General features: G+C 39.4%; 1 protein-coding gene and 1 long non-coding RNA gene across 16 annotated transcripts in view; one reads left to right on the top strand and one right to left on the bottom strand.

The window, feature by feature from the left end:
- robo2 (roundabout, axon guidance receptor, homolog 2 (Drosophila)) overlaps window positions 1-21,427 on the top strand; it is a 386,548-nt gene that overhangs the window by 235,865 nt on the left and 129,256 nt on the right. The window lies entirely within an intron of this gene.
- Window positions 8,742-21,427, bottom strand: part of LOC131134174 (uncharacterized) — a 57,680-nt gene continuing 44,994 nt past the window's right edge. For 5 of the 9 annotated variants that reach the window (XR_009131358.1, XR_009131359.1, XR_009131356.1 and 2 more), the window contains one exon: window positions 11,107-12,336. This is a non-coding gene — a long non-coding RNA (uncharacterized LOC131134174). Of the gene's footprint in view, window positions 9,905-11,106; window positions 12,337-21,427 lie in introns of those variants that run through there. The other 4 variants (XR_009131352.1, XR_009131357.1, XR_009131353.1 and 1 more) reach the window with 3 other exon arrangements.

The raw sequence follows: 21,427 nt of genomic DNA, 5'->3' as shown, positions 1-21,427 counted from the left end.
CAAGGCTCGACCTGCCCGCTAACGTCAGCTCACTTGACATCTCTCTATGGCAACGCACACCTGTGGGAATGATTGCAGACAAACAAGCTAATTAAATAGAAGAGTCGCATCCAAAAATCGTGACTTATTTCTTTATACTGCATTGCAATCATACTATGTGTTATCATGCTAATTTTAGAATGTTAACATTACTAGCATTTTTAGCGATTTTCATGGTAAACACTTACCAGTATTATCCTAGGTGTTGGCATGCTAATGTTAGCATTGCTAGCATGTTAACATTGTCAGTAGCATTTTTATCCATTTTCATAAGTAGACATTGGAAGACGTAGCACTATCATGCTTGTTGTCAAGCATGCTAATTTTGACACTTCAGCATTGCTAACATGCTAACAGTAGCATAGTAGCATTTTTATACATTTTTATAGCTAGAAACATGTATAAACACTTGGCACTGTGATACTATGTGTTATCATGCTAGTTTTAGAATGTTAACATTACTAGCAGTTGACATGCTAATGTTAGCATTGCTAGCATGTTAACATTGTCAGTAGCATTTTTAGCCATTTAGCCAGAGAAAACCCACACATGCACGGGGAGAACATGCAAACTTCACACACAGATGGCAGAGGGTGGGATTGAACCCTGGTCTCCTAGCTGTGAGGCCTGCGCGCTAACCACTCAACTCGGCCGTGTGCTATCATATTATGTATTATCATGCTAATTTTAAAATGTTAACATTACTAGCATTTTTAGCGATTTTTGTGGTAAACACTTACCAGTATTATCCTAGGTGTTGGCATGCTAATGTTAGCATTGCTAGCATGTTAACATTGTCAGTAGCATTTTTAGACATTGAAAGACGTAGCACGATCATGCTTGTTGTCAGCATGCTAATTTTGACACTTCAGCATTGCTAACATGCTAACAGCAGCATAGTAGCATTTTTATACATTTTTATAGCTAGACACATATATAAGCACTTGGCACTGTGATGCTATGTGTTATCATGCTAGTTTTAGAATGTTAACATTACTAGCAGTTGACATGCTAATGTTAGCATTGCTAGCATGTTAACATTGTCAGTAGCATTTTTAGCCATTTAGCCAGAGAAAACCCACACATGCACGGATTGAACATGCAAACTCCACACAGAGATGGCCGAGGGTGGAATTGAACTCTGGTCTCCTAGCTGTGAGGTCTGCGCGCTAACCACTCGACCACCATGCAGCCCGGAACTACAACTACTACTAAGGAAATTGAAATTGGCCCACTCTGATATGGTTTGGCAATGACAAATATGAAAGAGAAATGTCTTTCATGCATATTATTTTTCACTTTGGTCCAATGACAAAAATACACATGAACGCTAAGAAAACCACACTTGAAGTCTTTTATTTTTATGTATCAATGGGAATGCATGTAAAAATGGCATTTAGATGGATCCTACTGGATATCATGTCCGTGTATGATGATGGAGTGATGCTGCAAAGTGCTTGCATCTACAGTATAACCATCATCCAATCAATGCCAGTAAACGCATGAGTATGGCAAAGTCTTTGGCATTAACGACAAGCGTTGCTATACGGTGAGGATGCAGTCACCGCATGATTTATTTGAGAAGAAAAACCGCTGTCGCTGCCAGCCGACTGCCGCCCCATCCTTCTGGTGCCCAGAGGGCCAATTAGGGCGGTTCTAATGTGAGACGCAACACCTAACTATGCCACCGGAGAGTAGAAGCACAGTTCAAACAGAGCGGCTGCTGTCATGCATGTTTTAGCCATGAAGGCCTTTTCGTGTTTTTTTTATGCCACTCAGGCAATATGGCGGCCCGTGTGCCACCGTATGGTTGCTGCCATGCTCAGGTGATTAGGTGTCATTATGAAGACATGCGCCCTACACTAATTAGTAAATCTATGTTGCTGCTTATGCTGATGCCTAAATCAGCCCCCTTGCAGTATTGCAGTGCACAGAATTCACAAAACCTCATTTGACTTCACCTTCATGAGCACGATAATAAATCAGAAATGTTGTGATGCTGACTTTGTGCAAATATCCAAAAAAAAAGTGTCACCGCATTTTCTTCCATGTTATTACGAGCGCCCCGCCCTTGGCAACAGCACCAATAGCAACCGGTGTCAAGGCAAGGGCAAATCTGGGCGGGAATAGATGTTCCCAAGAGGCTATATGGTGGTCCAGGACGGGGGGTGCGGTGGTGGCGGGGTGGAGGGGTTGCCATAACGCAAGTCATCAAACAAAGCAATGAGATTACCAGCAGCGGTTTTTAATATCAGAGCTCGGGATATTGCCAGAGAGTCCACTGTGCCAGCTTAAAAATGTCAAGCATGATTTAAAAGGTCATTACACCGCCTAGACGGGTGGTGGCCCAGTCGATCATATCTTTTATGTCCTGTCAAGTTGTTTGATTTTCGGTGATGTTTGCTATATTCTTCCTTACAAAAAACAGTGAAATCATTGATCACAATGTTAGCTCTTCTCGTTTTGCTTCCCAACGTACTGCGATTGCTGTGATCTAAACTTGGGATTGTTTTTGTTTTTCCACATATTATTGTAAGAAGGGAGCTTTTGATATGAGCAGAAATCACAACCAGTCCTGTTCCAGTGTTGACTACTCGGGGGTGGCCTGTACCCCCACGTCAATCTTGGGAAAAGTCTTGATTATGTTCAAAAGTGAAATGGAGGCGGGGATTGTGAGGTCTACACTCGGGTCAAAACGGTTGCAATTTGCAGCAATTCCACTTCGTCATATCCAACCCCCGTCTGTCATCCTGCTAGAAATGCATTTTTCCTCAAGCCACACTTCCATGAATATGCAATGATTACTCAATTCCCAGCCACCTGCTTGCCCCTTGGTGGCTGCCTCCTCATAGCAGGACCGAGGGTTGTACTCAGCGGACCAGTCTGGCCTCCTGAGATCGTTGCGCCCCTGTGAGGCTTTATTAGCAAATAATCCAAAAGATGGCTGGTGGCTGCACGGCGGTCGAGTGGTTAGCGCGCAGACCATAGATCATAGCTACGAGACTAGGGTTCAATCCCACCCTCGGCCATCTCTCTGTGTGGAGTTTGCATGTTCTCCTCGTGCATGCATGGGTTTTCTGTGGCTAAAAATGCTACTGACAATGTAACATGCTAGCAATGCTAACATTAGCATGCCAACTGCTAGTAATGTTAACATTCTAAAACGAGCATGATAACACATAGCATCACAGTGCCAAGTGTTTATATATGTGTCTAGCTATAAAAATGTATAAAAATGATACTATGCTACTGTTAGCATGGTAGCAATGATGAAGTGCCAAAATTAGCATGCTAACAACAAGCATGATAGTGCTACGTCTTTAAATGTCTACTTATGAAAATGGCTAAAAATGCTACTGACAATGTTAACATGCTAGCAATGCTAACATTAGCATGCCAACACCTAGGATAATAGTGGTGTCTACCATGAAAATAGCTAAAAATGTTAGTAATGTTAACATTCTAAAACTAGCATGATAACACATAGCATCACAGTGCCAAGTGTTTATATATGTGTCTAGCTATAAAAATGTATAAAAATGCTACTATGCTACTGTTAGCATGCTAGCAATGCTGAAGTGCCAAAATTAGCATACTAACAACAAGCATGATAGTGCTACGTCTTTAAATGTCTACTTATGAAAATGGCTAAAAATGCTACTGACAATGTTAACATGCTAGCAATGCTAACATTAGCATGCCAACACCTAGGAGAATAGTGGTAAGTGTCTACCATGAAAATAGCTAAAAATGCTAGTAATGTTAACATTCTAAAATTAGCATGATAACACATAGTATGATAGCACACGGCCAAGTCGAGTGGTTAGCGCGCAGGCCTCACAGCTAGGAGACCTGAGTTCAATCCCACCCTCGGCCATCTCTGTGTGGAATTTGCATGTTCTCCCCATGCATGTGTGGATTTTCTGCGGGTACTCCGGTTTCCTCCCCCATTCCAAAAATGATTATCGCATCGTTACGTACTTATTGTTGATAATAAACGAGCAAACGTACACCAATGAAAATTGTCATTACCAGGCTTACTTTGAACGTAATCCAATCAATGATCTATGATCCTGACCCTGTAACCTCTAAATCTGCTTTAGAGAAAGGGAAATTGGCGTAAACCAATCCTTTTACCTGTACTGTGGTAATGAAGTGTGTTTAACCTTGTACTTATGTTAGTTTAACAACTTATATTTTGGCCGGTTTTGGAGTAAAAACCTCGGACAGTGTGAGTAATTGCATTTGTTGTGGGAGACATGCACCACGGAAACTGGAGCGTAGAACACAGAAGCCAATATAGTTGCGTAGAAGCCAAAAGAGGATGCAAAGACTATGCAGGAATAATAAATCAGTCTCTCTGGCAGGCAGCCATGCAGAATGTGAGGGCAGGGTTCAGATAAAGAGTAGGATAGGAGACTTGGAAGTTAGCCATTTCTCTTTTTTTTGCTACTTGCTATCTCCTTTCCCGGCTTCTCTTTGCTGTCAGTGCCAAGAAGTAATGGAAACTCCCGTGGAGCTGCCATTGCAAGGTGTTTCTGCATGTGATTGCTCTTGTCTTGTCCTTCCTGGTAAAAATGCACCACCAAGACCCTTTGCTAGTCTTTTTGCTATGGAGTCATTACACATACCAGACAGAACACACTGAGGGTGGTCAGTATTTGACTAAAAGCAGATACTGTCACTCCCAGTTGTGAATTTCTTGACCGTCTGGAGTGGAAATTGACAAGATGATTCAGACCATTTGATACTTTTTCGTCCTTGGTAGGTTTCCTTGATGTCAAAGTGATTTGGCTCACATTTAGAGTGGAAGTCAATCCTTGATTGATCCTTGAATGTGTAAGGCAAACAATATGTTCCTGTTGACTCCATACTAACACTAACATTAATCAAAGATCCTCAATCTGACAGGAGCACTGTACTGTTTTGAAAGACCTGCACAAACACGAGTCATAGATCCCGTATCAAACGAGAGTGCTCTGTTTTTTATTTGTTTTTTTTGTTTTTTTGTTTTTTATGGACGTACTGTAAAAAAAAACAGAAAGCAAAGATCCTCTATATAATCTTTATCAAAGATCCTATACATGAAAAGAGTGCTCTGCTTTTTTAAGAACCTGAAATACTGATCAAAGATCCTCTATACGGCAGGAGTGGTCTGGAACAAATGTTCTTGATCCCAGGATGGTTTGGTTTTTTGGGCTTTTCACAATCCTTGATTGATCCTTGAATGTGTAAGGCAAACAATGTGTTCCTGTTGACTCCATACTAACACTAACATTAATCAAAGATCCTCAATCTGACAGCAGCACTCTACTGTTTTGAAAGACCTGCACAAACACGAGTCATAGATCCCCTATCAAACGAGAGTGCTCTGTTTTTTGTTTTTTTTTGTTTGTTTGTTTTTTACGGACGTACTGTTAAAAAAACAGAAAACAAAGATCCTCTATATAATCTTTATCAAAGATCCTATACATGAAAAGAGTGCTCTGCTTTTTTAAGAACCTGAAATACTGATCAAAGATCCTCTATACGGCAGGAGTGGTCTGGAGCAAATGTTCTCGATCCCAGGATGGTTTGGTTTTTTTTTGGCTTTTAACAATCCTTGATTGATCCTTGAATGTGTAAGGCAAACAATATGTTCCTGTTGACTCCATACTAACACTAACATTAATCAAAGATCCTCAATCTGACAGGAGCACTGTACTGTTTTGAAAGACCTGCACAAACATGAGTCATAGATCCCCTATCAAACGAGAGTGCCCTGTTTTGTTTTTTTTGTTGTTTGTTTTTTACGGACGTACTGTAAAAAAAAAAACAGAAATTTTGTCCGAAATAGGCGAAATCTGTTATAAAAAATCCGATATATGCAATGAATTTTTATTGGAAATGCATTACAGAAAAATTTGTTCTTTTTTTATCTGTCCGTTTTGAGCGAATTTCCGATATATCCGAGTCCGATATATCCGAGGTTTACTGTACAACCCCGAACATGGAATCATAAAAAATGAGTCCTTGCAACGTCACTGGCTAAAGTCTAAAAACAGACTTGCCCTTGGTGCACACCTCGTTCACCCCCCCACGGCACCCTCTCCTCTCCTTCCGGAGCCCAGAGGTTTGTGAGCGCATGGCGAGCTAAAAAACTGCTGACACGGTGGACTCGCCGCTGTTCCTCGTTATTGCTGCTCACATCTCAGAGCTGTCAGGTGGTGACGTGGGGGGGGGGGGATTGGGCTGACTGCTTTCTGCAGGGGCGGCCACCAACCCCAACCCCCCGCTCCACCAGCACCACCAGCAGCAGCCTGACCTCAAATATACGAAAAATCCAGCAGTCATTGGACCATCACCTGCTGTTTTTCACCAACAAACAATGGCAGGGCTCCAACACTGGATTAGGTCTTTTTCAGTTGGGATGGGGTAGGTGGGGGTGTAATAAAAAAATCCTTGGAAAACTATTGTAAGGCTTCTTTTGGGACATAATATATGCTTTTCTTTGTCCTTGAATGAAACCGCTAGAGTTACGTATGTATGTGAAACTGCATGTACCCGAGTTACCCGGATGGTTGGGTTAGGGGTGGCGAATTTGGTGTGACGCAAGTTTGCAAAGCTTGTTTTTTTTTTTTTTTTTAATAAAGCGACACAATAGTGGCAACGCATTGAGATGAATGCCTTGCTCACATAGCAACACAACACAAAATTCCCTCTCTCGGCACCACCTGCTTACCCCCATGCATCCGTAATGTTTTCCTTTCCCCCTGCAGCTCATCAGGGATTAGGGAAATTGCCTGGAATGAAAGAAATATGTTCTTTGATGGGCGTTTTTCATGCACATGGTGGCAAAAGACACAGCTGGAGGTTTTGTTTCGGAGCCAATCCTTACGAAAAAAAAAACCCAGCGTCCTCTTGAAGGAGGTTATTTTTAGCCGTCTCCTTTGCGTTGAATGTATCATTTTATATAATGTAAGAGATCTAATCAAATCAAATGCTTTCTGCTGCAGAAGTTTACCATCTGTACTTTGCATTCTGGCAGCAGATGTTTTGTGAATCGCTGCTCTAACCGCAGCCCTGCCCTCCTCCTAATCTAATTGGCTCTCCAAACGCCAGAATCGCTGGAACATTTTTTTTTTTTTTTTTTTTTTTTTCCTGCGGTTCCGCTTCAGTTCCGCACAGTGCTCACGGCTTCCACCACTCCGGTGCAGATCACGGCCGAGTGGACGCCAGGGTATGGATGTAATGAGGCCTTGCTCGCTGTGTGGGTGGGGCAGGGAGGACAGGTAGCGGTCTATAATTTTGGCGACATGTTGAGGGTTTCGCTTCTTCACGCTCTGCGAAGTCATGCATCCGTTTGTGTGTGTGTGTGTGTGGGGGGGGGGGTAAAGGGGAGGTAATTGAAGGGTTTTCCAGAGGACAGACCAGGTTTACCGCATTACATATGTTGCTCGTCACCACTTAAATGCCGACAGTTGTCTGTTATTTTTCTCCACGTCATTTGTATCCCACCGGACTAACCCTAAGCCTAACCCTACCCAGGTCTAACCCTAGTCCTAACCCCAACCTTAACCCTAACCATTCGCTTTAGGGGTTTATTTGGATCACATTCAAATGTCGTGTTTTAGCCCTCAATGCCTTATTCATTTAGGATGGCTGTTTTATGATGCAGTTTATGATTGTTTATGATGGCTTTAGGAAGGTTTTATGATGCATATACTATATTATTACATCCTTAACAAGTGGAGCATACGTGGTGATGTTTTATATTATTATATTATATTATATTATATTATATTATATTATATTATATTATATTATATTATATTATATTATATTATATTATATTATATTATATTATATTATATTATATTATATTATATTATATTATATTATATTATATTATATTATATTATATTATATTATATTATATTATTACAATACTAATAATTATATTATGTTATACTGTATTATATTATTTTATTATTATATATTATTATCATATATTATTTATATATTATATAGTATTATATTACATTATTATTATATATTATTTATATATTATATAGTATTATATTATATTATATTATATTGTACTATACTATATTAAATTATATTATTACAATACTAATAATTATATTATGTTATACTGTATTATATTATTTTATTATTATAAATTATTATCATATATTATTTATATATTATATAGTATTATATTATATTTTATTATATTATTATTATATATTATTTATATATTATATAGTATTATATTATATTATACTATACTATACTATACTATACTGTACTAGACTATACTGAACTATACTATACTATATTAAATTAAATTACATTAAATTATATTATATTATATTGTATTGTATTGTATTGAATTATATTGTGTTATATTATATTATATTATATTACATTATATTGTACTATACTGCATTAAATTATATTATACTATACTATGTTATATCATATCATATTATATTATATTATACTATTACAACACTAATAATTATATTATGTTATACTGTATTATATTATTATATTATTTATATATTATATTGTATTATATTATACTATACTATACTATGCTATGCTATGCTATACCATATTTTGTTTATATGGTATAGCATATATTATATTATATTATATTATATTATATTATATTATATTATATTATATTATATTATATTATATTATATTATATTATATTATATTATATTATATTATATTATATTATATTATATTATATTATATTATATTATATTATATTATATTATATTATATTATGGTGTCATTTGGCTTATTGTGCTGTCCTTGCGTTTTCCATTTGCAGCCCACCCAGGAACCCAGAGTATAATTGACAGCCATCTACCTTAGAGATGACACTTTATGGATCATTTTTCAATTTAGTTTGTTTAGATGTCAACATAGGCCAAAAATGTTATCTCTTTCTTCAATTTAGAAGTAGTGATGACATTATTAGCACGAATAAAGGAAGGATGGTTGTTTCTATAGTGCATAGACATATTGAAAACTAGTGGGGGTCCACATCTTCTTGTGTTTCTACTTATTTTATGGACTACTAAATTCACCTTAGCATGCTGTGATGATTACACATTAGCACCCGGGCTACAATCATTGATTTGCAGACGTTCAGGTGTGTTATGTTATATACAATATACCTTTTTCTTATCTCGTTTTACTTTATTTGTCCGGCAAGCAAATATCGATGGAGTGTTGAAGCAGTAATGTGTATTCCAGCAGTTATTACAGAGCCTGGCCTCATCCTTATGCATTTTCTCACCTGTGACCTTTGCACAGCCGCGGGCATTTACGCGTGCGTTAATATGCTAAATATATTCTATTAGAGTGGAAGGAGATGGAGACGGGGATGCATGGCGAAGTCGAGAAAACAAATGAGGAATAAGTACCCTCAAATTCCCTTTTTATTGCCGCTGTTTCTCTGTTAATGACTTCTGTGTAAATACTCCATTTTCTGCTTTTTTGGCTTTTATGAACTGTGGAATTTTTTTTTTCCATTGCATTTTTTTTTTATGTTTTGGCAGCCGTTCCTCCTCCTGTCTTTCACCTCAGTTTTTTTTTTTTTTTTGTGCCTCTCGTTCCCGTTGGATCTGGGCTTTGTTTTAACCACAGCAGAGAGACTTTGATCATCTGCAGATGGCTTATTTTTGGACATGTATTTTAAGTGTGTGCTAATAACCAGCACAGAAGCAGATGTGCCCGACAGAGCAAAAAAAGATTTGAGTGCGTTTATATGTGCTTGTTTCCCTTTCTTCGTGGTGAAAATTGCCATGTGGCCATCGGAGAGAATGACTCTCCAGGCCGCAGTGATGCCCCAGCAAAGCGAAGGCTGGAAAAGAAGTGAGGTGAGGCTGGATTAGTAACACACTCCCGACCGAGTAGAAAGGGCTCGCTACGAGAACCACAAGTGGACCAGAGTTGCTTCCCTGTGGTCTCCCTCGGCCTTGTAACATCCTGGCTGAAGCCAGTGGCGTAAAAATAACAGCATCGGATAGGGAAGACATCACTGGGCTCTCATTTAATTACTGCAAAAGAGCCCAAAATAAGCATGTCCCACATTTTGACTTTTATGAGCAAGGAGGAAAATAATCAAATATGGAAAAACATGTAATTATAACCAAAAATGCATCATCTTGGCGTTGAAATATATATATTTTTTTAGAATAACGCATATTTTTGCAAAGATAATTTGCTCGAGACGAATGCTGCTACCATTGGTTGGCTGTTCCTGTGACTTATACTCCAGAGCGACTTATAAATGAAAAACTGTTCATGTTTATATTTTGTGTAGCATATTTTGTGTTAGCATATTCAGCCAGTTCTCTATTTTTTATTGTTAGAACTTGCCTTCCAAGATGTAGTTTGTAAAATAAATTACCTGCAAAAAATGCGACTTATATTCCAGTGCGACTTTTCTACCTAATGATGCATTTTTGGCCTTGTGCGACTTATACTACGGGGTGACTTATAGTCCAGAAAATACGGTATTTATTTTGGCTTTTTGTTGAAGTGGTTTTCTTTTTTTTTGTTTTGTTTTTGTTTTTTTTTCTTTTAAGCCTTTATTAACTTGTGTTGTGCGGGGTTTTCATTTTGACATTCCTGTCATAAACAGTATAGAATAAAACTGAAGTGAAAAAAATGAAAAAAAAATGAAAAAAAAAATTCATGTAAAAAAACTTTTTGTTTTTTTTTATGTTGTGGCATGGTTGTTTTGACATTTTAGCGAAATACTAGGGATGTCAGATATTTTAGCTTTCAGCTTTTTTGCTGACAACCAATGTCCCGATATCGTCCAACCAATATCATCCGTTAAAATAGTCCATGGTGTTATATTTGTAAAAAAAAAAAAAAAAAGTTATTTTCATGTAAAAAAAAAACATTTTGGGGGTTTTTATGTTGTGGCATTGTTGTTTTGACATTTTAGCGAAATACTAGGGATGTCAGATATTGGCTTTTTTGCTGACAACCAATGTCCCGATATCGTCCAACCGATAACATCCGTTAAAATAGTTAATGGTGTTATATTTGTAAAAAAAAAAAAAAAATAAAAAAAAAAAAAAGTTATTTTCATGTAAAAAAGAAAACATTTTTTGGCTTTTCATGTTGTGGCATCGTTGTTTTGACATTTTAGCGAAATACTAGGGATGTCAGATATTGGCTTTTTTTGCTCACAACCAATGTCCCGATATCGTCCATTTACGTATTTGTAAAAAAAAAAAAAAGTTATTTTCATGTAAAAAAAAAAAACATTTTGGGGTTTTTTATGTTGTGGCATCGTTGTTTTGACATTTTAGCGAAACACTTTTTTTATAATAATATTTTTTTTATACTTTTTTTTTTTTTATGTGAAGTGAAGTGGTTTTCTGATTACACGGGTCTGTACGGTGTCACCTTGTGATGTCACCCAGCCATCATGCCCAAGTCCAGCATGGTACAAATAGCCTAGTGAGTACATTCTTAATCCCTATCTTCCCTGCTAATGGGGGGGCTCCTATCTCTTTAGTCCCACAGGAAAGTTGGTCGGCATACCTTCCCACTGTGAGGATAATCGGCCCGAGAATCCCCCATCCAAGCACAACAACTCAAAAATAACAATCTGTGCAAGGTCATACCTCAAGCAATTAACTGAGATCAACTCAACACATTAGCTTCCCGCTTTCAGGCAAAAGCGGAGCGATGCTGGCACTTGCACTGGTAGTGTATGGGGGTGGGGGGCAGGATGGTGGCTGTGGCTGCCCCCGAGGGGGCTGCTGGAATTGATTGGTTATCCTTACTTGGGAACGAACGGGGAGTTTCTGTAAGCGCTTAGCATGCTGACCTGAGAAAGATGAGGCCAGCGTCCTGTGGGCTATTTCCACGTAAATCCACTTCTCCGCCAGCACTTCACTTGCTCCCGTATTCCGTATCCAGTATTCACTTCAACTCTGTGAGCTCACATAAGGGAAGAGATGCATGAAATGAGATTGGGGTGGCGCCATTTCCTCTCCACTTTGCGTCTCCTCATTTTTTTTGGGGGGGGGTGCATTATGATGATGGTATGGTCATGGTTTTGCTGCCGCATTGTGAATGCAAATAGCTGTGGAAAGTAATGAACTATATGAAAAATACATGTGGGACTCCACTATAAGTGTCCTGGTAGTTGCCTAGAATGACAAGACAGGAAACTGAATACAATATAAACATATTTAAATATACGTACCTTCTAATCAATTATGGACTAGAAGTCTCTTAACAATCCAGATTTCCATGCAACGTCATGATCTATGTAGGAAAACAACCACAAGAAATGATAATCATTTCATCTTTATTTGAGATTCTCATGTGATGCTACCAAAAATTAGATGATATCATTATGGCGGTCTTTTCATTTTACATGGGGCAAGTTCGGGCAAGTAGTTCTCACCTTAAGGATTCTCCATGAGAAAGTAATTTTTGTTTTTAATGTAGAGCCCTGGGTAACTGGTCCAAGGTGTAGTCAGTTGGGAACACGGTGTGTGGTATTGTTGGGTGGATCTTGGGTCTTTCCCTGAGTACCGATAGTCTTAGAGAACTAAGCTTTTAATCATTTTCACAATCTACCGCTTTTCCTCACGAGGGTCGCGGGGGTGCTGGAGCCTATCCCAGCTGTCTTCGGGCGTAAGGCGGGGTACACCCTAGACTGGTCGCCAGCCAATCACAGGGCACACATAGACAAACAACCATTCACACTCACATTCATACCTATGGACAATTTGGAGTGGCCGATTAACCTAGCATGTTTTTGGAATGTGGGAGGAAACCGGAGTACCCGGAGAAAACCCACGCATGTACGGGGAGAACATGCAAACTCCACACAGAGATGCCCGAGGGTGGAATTGAACCCTGGTCTCCTAGCTGTGAGGTCTGCGCGCTAACCCCTAGACCACCGTGCCGCCCGTGAAACTGAATATATAATATATAATATATAAACATATTTAAACATACTTTCTAATCAATTATGGACTAAAAGATCCAGATTTCCATGCAACGTCATGATCTATGTAGGAAAACAACCACAAGAAATGATAATCATTTCATCTTTATTTGAGATTCTCATGTGATGCTACCAAAAATGAGATGATATCATTATGGTAGTCTTTTCATTTTACATGGGGCAAGTTCGGGCAAGTAGTTCTCACCTTAAGGATTCCCCATGGGCAAGTCATGGGTAACTGGTCTAAGGTGCAGTCAGTTGGGAACACGGTGTGTGGTATTTTTGGGTGGATCTTGGGTCTTTCCCTGGGCACCGAGAACTATGCTTTTAATCCTTTTCACAATCACAATATCATCACAATTTTAATTGCTTTGTATCCGTAGTGTTTAAGAACAACAAGTATAGTTTAATGCCCCCCCACCTTACTAATCTAAACCAACATGGAACCATGTTAGTGTTTCAAATCATGTTTTCTTGACATCCGTTGTCAAAGAGCTTACACAGCTCAATGAGTTGGCAGGAAAGAATGTAATTCCTGGCCCGTCTTTAATGGAGAACGACTTCTTATTATGTTCTCATAATCGTACATGGCCGGCCTCTGTGGTAAGGTAACGGATGACAACTTCAATGTACCGTAAAAGGGAGAATGATATACCATCTGAGGAAGTAATTCATTGTACAATCTGTGTATTCTCAACCCCAAAGCGATGCAGTGTTCCGTCTAGATATATGCAGTATATGTTTAGATATATACACTGTAGGGTGCATCAAAAAACACAATTATTGAATTTTGATATGTTTGGGTACTAAAAGTGTTCCAATATATGTAGAAACAACACATACAAAATATGTTTCCAATACATGATTATTTAGGGGTGCCACCATACATCTGTTTTTGTGGAATAAAGTGGTGAACAGTTCAATGGTCGCCATTCAATGGTATTTATACTCCTATTAAATATTACTAGCAAATTTGTGGTTTTGTCTTTGTAATTTGAATGATTTGTAGTCATATTTATAGGTATTTAGTGCTCATTGCCTCTACTGTAGCTAACATTAGCTAGCTACAGTTTGCTTATGACAGTTAGCTAATAGCTGAGCAAACATAACATCAACAACAGTAATATAGAGTAGAGTAGTATTACTGATGCCTCATATTTATTGAGAGTAGTACTGTAGTCCTACATAATCTGATATACACTTGTCCATGTATTATTTTAGTCACTGTTTAGTGCTCATAGCCTCTACTGTAGCTAACATTAGCTAGCTACAGTTTGCTAATGACAGTTAGCTAATAGCTGAGCAAACATAACATCAACAACAGTAATATAGAGTAGACAGTATTACTGATGTCTCATATTTATTGAGAGTAGTACTGTAGTCCTACATAATCTGATATACACTTGTCCATGTATTATTTTAGTCACTGTTTAGTGCTCATAGCTTCTACTGTAGCTAACATTAGCTAGCTACAGTTTGCTTATGACAGTTAGCTAATAGCTGAGCAAGCATAACATCAACAACAGTAATATAGAGTAGACAGTATTACTGATGTCTCATATTTATTGAGAGTAGTACTGTAGTCCTACATAATCAGGATTTGGAACAGTTTTCCACGACCAGGATTTTTATGTTCATTAGAAAAAAATGGAATGCCAGGAAAATTGATATTATCAATTAAAAATTTCCCATTAAAATTTGATGCACCCTAATACACAGTGTATGTTCATTTATATATAAAAATATCCTAGCATCAGTTCCTGAACGTGCAGACACCAACTGGGAAAAGTATTATCCATATGGGAATTCCTCAGTGTGGAATTGCTACAAATATACATTGTACTAAAAGAATAAAGTAGTCGACGCCCAGACGGTCCCGCTTGTGTAACCCTTATTGCGTTTAGCCCGCCAGTGGAAGTCAGTGCACGGGAGCTGAAATTGTTTTTTTTTTCTTGGATAATGAGTAGTCGGGAATCCGCCAGGCATACAACAAGAACGGGAGGGATTGGGTGATAGAGAAAACGGTCAAGGTTGAGAGAGTAAATTTCTTGGGGTTAGAGGTCAAAGGATTAGCAGATGTCAGTGGGAAGAGGAGGCGGGTGAGGAGAATACACAAGTGTTGTTTTCCTTATTATTAATGTAAGATTTCCTGTTGTAATCCCATGTTTTCTTTTTTTTTTCCTATGTTTGCTCCTGCTGTTCCTCCCAATCAACAATTGCCTTGTCTTCTCCAGGTAAGTAAACAGATACATAATTAATGAAATACATGAATCATATTGTACGGTATTAATACACCAATCAAAGTAAGAGCTCTGGTATAATTACCGATACAACAGTTAGCAAAATGGCTAAAAAGGGCAAAGAGGTTTCCAACTTTCCAAAGCTGTTAATAGGATTTTCAACATATGTTCTATTGCTTCCAATTTACTGACTTAAACAAGAATCCCACTCAAATCCTTTGCCGCATGAGGAGTTAATATTTGTTTTGAGGACTCGTTATTGTGTGTGTTTAAGCTCAGCCGGAATGTCGCCGGAGGCTCAATGAAATCGAGTAAATCAGCTTATTTGGCACTTTGAAGAAGGAACGGAGGTTGTTTGGGAATGTCGGGGGTTACTCGGCACCAGATGGACACGTTAGCGACGGAAGAGCAGCAGTTGAGGAGTTTGATGAGTCCCTTTGTACAGATAGGATAGAAGATCCACCTTTTGCAGATCCATATGGAAGATGGACTCGTATCGGCCGTAGAGGAGCCATTAAAGTTTTATTTATGAAGTGATCCTCCCCGCCCTCAACAGATGGTTCAGTCTATACTCGTACAAGTGTGCTGCAGTTCTGCATCCATAAAATGTGCAGCATTGCCGTGCATCGTTCCAGGTGGAACGGTTGTGGGTCTGCGTTTGCACATTTATCCATAAATGGAACAGATATGTAATTCAAGTGACATCAAAATATGATAGGTGTACCAACGGTGTCGTTCACGTTTGACCGTAGAAAAACATTGCCCGGTGTTTTACTCCTCTGATGCGCCATTTTTCTTCAGATCCATTGTGAGTCCAAGGTCTGGCTCACATGCTCGGGTATCATTTTCTCTCCCTTTACCCTCCTCCTGCTTGCCTTCTTGGTGTTATCTCCCCAGAGACGAAGGGGATGGGATCCAGACGGGCTCCAATCTACTTGGACCGTAGCCTGATAGCAGCTAGGACTCCCTTTGTTCTGGCGGGCCCGTCTGTATCACTCAGCAAGTAACATTACGAGGTAGAATCCGTTGCAGTCGGAAAGGGTTTAAATCCTGGTTTTCACAATTACTTATATAAACTCCTTGACCATTGACTTCCCCAAGACCCTAGTACCTTGGGTTTAACCGATTTGATGAAACACAATGGGGGTGTAAACGACCGTCCATAAACACCATCAACGTTACGGCAGCTCTTTTGAGATTGTTGGCGAAGAAAGTACAGTCGCTTAGATGTCCATAACCGTCTGTTTTTGCTTCGACTCCCCAGACTTGCTGACACCCTGTATCTTTTCTGTGAAGCTTTCCAAGTCTGTCAGCAGTCCAAGTCAATTCCAGTATCCGTTCTCTTTGTGTGTGTGTGTGTGTGTGTTTTACTGACAATGAGTGTATTCTTGGGGAGCATTTTGGCATTTTCCAGATGCATTTTTTCATGTACAATCCAGATCAGAAACAAACACAACATTGCTCAAGTATATGTGACAGCTATTTGGTTACTCGGATTACTTGGACTCGGATCTTGAATTTGACTTATCGACAACTAGGCTAAATTCACACTTGGGTGTCAGGACTCTGGTCTGGACCAACACAGGAAATAATTTAAAGTAAGTACTTGATTGGGCAGCTTTTGGAACACATTACGAAACATAACTAAAATATTTCAAACCAAAATGTCATCTGACGAGTTGAATAAGGTTATTTTTAGAATATGCCATATTTGCCAACTTCTAAAATATACATAGAAATTTTGGCATTTTCCAGATGCATTTTTCATGTTCAATCCAGATCAGATCTCGGGAAGCGAAACAAACACAACATTGCTCAAGTATATGTGACAGCTATTTGGTTACTTGGACTCGGACCTTGAATTTGACTCATCGATAATTAGGCTAAATTCACACTTGGGTGTCAGGACTCTGGTCTGGACCAACACAACACGAATTTAAAGTAAGGACTTGATTGGGCAGCTTTTGGAACACATTACGAAACATAACAAAAATATTTCAAACCAAAATGTCTTCTGACGGGTTGAATAAGTAGGTTATTTTTAGAATATGCCATATTTGCCAACTTCTAAAATATACATTGAAATTGCCCTGTTAGCATGGTGGCTTTTCTCCAGGTATTCCGGTTTTCTCCCTCATTCCAAAACTAAATATGTGTACAGTATGTGTTAGGTATTAGTCAGTATGCATGCATTCTGCGTATTCTGGAAGGTGATATGTGAATACGTCAACCCCCCCTGCAGAGCCAGTACCCATCGGGGGTTCTTTGCTGTAGCTCGAATGCATACAGGCGATGATGTGGTTGAGCTGCTCACTGTCGTCGCTAATCAAATTTAAACATAAAAGTGTATGAGAAATATATCTCTCCATGTGAAATCCGCTATGCACAGTTTTGGAAGATGTCGTCAGGGCTTTTTTAAGTGACCCTTTCATCTCTTTGTCATCTCCCCTTCACACATAGCAGCTTGAAATGTTTCCTTCTCGCATAGCAGACGGCAGCTCAGCCATATCGAGCCTTCGTCATCCGTGCCAAACCACACTTGGTTTGCTTGATGTGTCGAGAGAAAAAAGCTCAAAACCTCCTCAAGTTGTTTTGAATCCTGAAAAGATTTTTGCTGTGCGTTTCCCCGAGTTTGGACTTCCTGTTGGGAGTCAAACTGAAGAGGCCAAAGGAGGCTTAGACACTTTGACACTATCTACGTGTTCACCAAGCTGAGTAAGAACTGTGATGGAGGGAGTCTTGATTGGCATTTTCTACTTCGGAAGTCCTCTCCTTTGTCCAAGTCAAAGGAGGACTTCTTATTGTGGTGAAGTTCATCCTGATTTGAACTATTTGTATTTTTAGTCTTCATTGTGTGTATTGTCTGATTGTGTGAGCTATGAGTGATACTTGAAACCCCCCAAGGGGGTTATTAAAGTATCTAAAACTGAAATAAGCTGTTCATCAGCCGATCAAAAGTTTAAGACAATGGGCGATAATTTTGTAGCGTAGCGAAAGGTGGTGCAGTGTGACGGAGCCTGGTGCAGCGCACCACTGTGGACACTCAGTTTGGCAATTTGGAAGACTGGCTTGGCGCAGTGACAATTTTGTGACAAAAGAGCACGCCAAAGGTATGCAAAAAAATCGCCAGGTCCAACCTGGTTTATTCATGGCGCAGGTGAAGCGCAGGTGAAGCGCAGGTGAAGCGCAGGTGAAGCGCAGGTGAAGTGCAGGTGAAGCGCAGGTGAAGCGCAAGTGAAGCCCAGTTGAAGCGCACCCTGCGCAGTGGTGAATTGACTGACAGCAACTACTCAATGTAACCGTCTGAACCAGCATGTGCATTTTTGTATTAATTGCTAATTAAGGATCATCCATTGTGTTAATGAACAGCGAATTAAATCCTCTGGCTCATGGCTGGTGACATTTTTTTGAGTCTACGACTTGACTTTTTGGTTCCATAACCCTCAGGATGTTTTAAGAATGTTTAAACAGCAGAAAGGACACGCACCAGCAAATACAAATAGACGGTGTAGACATTGAAAGGGTGAAGGAAAATACATTTCTGGGGATCACAATAGATGAAAATATGAGCTGGAAACCTCATACTACAAATATACAACATAAGGTGGCAAGAAATATTTCAATATTGAACAAAGCAAAATTTGTTCTCAATCAGAAATCACTCCACACTCTTTATTGCTCTCTGGTTCTACCATATCTTACTTATTGTGTGGAAATATGGGCTAATAACTATAAAAGCAATCTTCACTGGCTAAATGTACTGCAAAAAAGGTCAGTAAGGATAATTCATAATGCCACCTACAGAGAACATACTAACTCCTTATTTCTAAAATCACAAATACTTCAACTTGCTGATATAGTTCATCTTCAAACAGCTAAAATAATGCATAAGACTAAAAATAATAAAAATAATATTACCTAAAAATGTCATCCAATACTTCTCTATGCAATTCGGTATGTGACAAAAATAAAATTAAAAAAATAAATAAATAAAAAACATATAAAAAATAAAATAAAAATAAAAATAAAAATAAAAATAAAAATAAAAATAAAAATAAAAATAAAAATAAAAATAAAAATAAATTATATTAGGAAAGCAGGAAGTGAACAAATGTAACAGTTACTGATTATAAAAGTACCAGATGGAGGGGTAGGATTTAATAAGCTTTGCTTCCTCCTACTCCTTTTGGACATGTGGAACTGGGAACTGATTATGGCATGCACTCAATTGTTGAAATGGTCAATGAAATTAAACCATTACCATTACCATAAACTATGTCCAAAGACAGAAAGCTGCTTTGTCTTTGCCATCAAAACATCATGACATTGTGAGTACTTGACAGAAAATTATATTTAGCACCAAACTACAAGCATAAACGCAGCTTTATTAAGTTCGGAAGAAGTTGGATATTTCCAGAAGTAATCCTAATGAACACGATAGACCTTGAATTGCTTGTAATATTTAACCAGTCCAGCAAAGTGTTCCCATGCTCAATCCCCTGTGTTCTGACGGTCATGTCCACAGAGTACGTAAATGTGTGGCAACAAGCTCATAAAAACAGTGTTTACCCATTAAACAGACGGTCAAAAGTGGTTTATTTAACTGCAGGCTTTTATTCAACTGACAGACTCCCCCCCCCCAAAGTAAGTGGGCCATTCCTCATTTGGTGCCACATTGAGAGTGTCATTACTTTCTTCTTCTTCTGCTTTGCCCCCTTAATGAGAGGAGGGGAGCCCAATTACCCGCAGAGAGCCCGCCGTCATCAGCTTCCATCTCCGAAGCACATTTTCAACCAGCAGCTATTATCATGGACGTTATGCAAGGGCCTGGATTCTGTGCTGCTAATGATAAAATGTGTCAGCTCGCATATTGCAAGGAGACCACAATTCAATTAATGGTAACACGAAACCTAATAATGTCTGGAGAATGAGAAGCAATCATGCGTATGTGTTTTCTTTCTTCCCTCGTCTTGCTTTCGAGCGACATCACAGAACGCTCGCCTTGTGACGACGAGTGTTTGTTTTAGCACCGTTGAGAGAGAGAGTTTTGTTTTTTTTTTTTTGGAGCTGAAGGCAGAATAGAGCTGGGATAGTCTTCCAACATTCCGATATTCGGTTAGTGTGGAGTGTTGATGGTGCAGAATGGGACTATGTATGGGATTTTTGGAAGGGATGTAACGATGCATGTATTTGTAATCTGATTTTTTTGTTACGGAAGAATCAGTATCTGGGCGGCATGGTGGTCTGGTGGTTAGTGCGCAGACCTCACAGCTAGGAGACCAGGGTTCAATTCCCACCCTCGGCCATCTCTGTGTGGAGTTTGCATGTTCTCCCCGTGCATGCGTGGGTTTTCTCCGGGTACTCCGGTTTCCTCCCACATTCCAAAAACATGCTAGGTTAATTGGCCACTCGAAATTGTCCATACTAGGTATGAATGTGAGTGTGAATGGTTGTTTGTCTATATGTGCCCTGTGATTGGCTGGCGACCAGTCCAGGGTGTACCCCGCCTCTCGCCCGAAGACAGCTGGGATAGGCTCCAGCACCCCCCGCGACCCTCGTGAGGAAAAGCGGTAGAAAATGAATGAATGAATGAAGAATCAGTATCTTGCAGAGGCGATGAGAAACAGGAAGTAGAAACAAAAGAAGAATTCCAAAAAACATACATGCTGTCAGTGATGGCTGCCGTTGGTCATTTTCTTTGCTACATTTAGCCACATTAGCCCCCCCCGGAGCCTCGTTTTAGTTTCCAGCATGAAAACTGGAGAGGTGTGAGAGGCCTTCAGGTGAGAAACTGCAGACCGCCATCTCCCCACTGACTCACCTCATGTTTCAGTCTAGCAGTCGCGAGCTCATCGAGGTGTAATTAGCTCACCGACGCAGAACGCGAGCGGCATAAATGCATCGGGTGTGGAAAAAGACGGAGCCTGTGGCAGCCGGCGCTTGTGTACACAAATAATGCGGGTGCAGTGGAAGGCGACCACAATCTTCCCTGCGTTATTTATCCACTTATCCATCGGGTCACTTAAGTTTGCTTAGCATCTCTTGGCGTCGGGCACGTAATCAGATTTAGAGCAGCGTTAGGACTGTTTTGCCTCGAGCCTGTGGCCTGGCCGCTCTTATTAGGAGTTATCAGTCAATTTTATTTCCAACCGATATTGGA

This window comes from Doryrhamphus excisus, chromosome 8 (assembly GCF_030265055.1).
Source record: "Doryrhamphus excisus isolate RoL2022-K1 chromosome 8, RoL_Dexc_1.0, whole genome shotgun sequence".
NCBI lineage: Eukaryota > Metazoa > Chordata > Actinopteri > Syngnathiformes > Syngnathidae > Doryrhamphus > Doryrhamphus excisus.
This window is presented reverse-complemented; position numbering and strand designations above follow the sequence as displayed.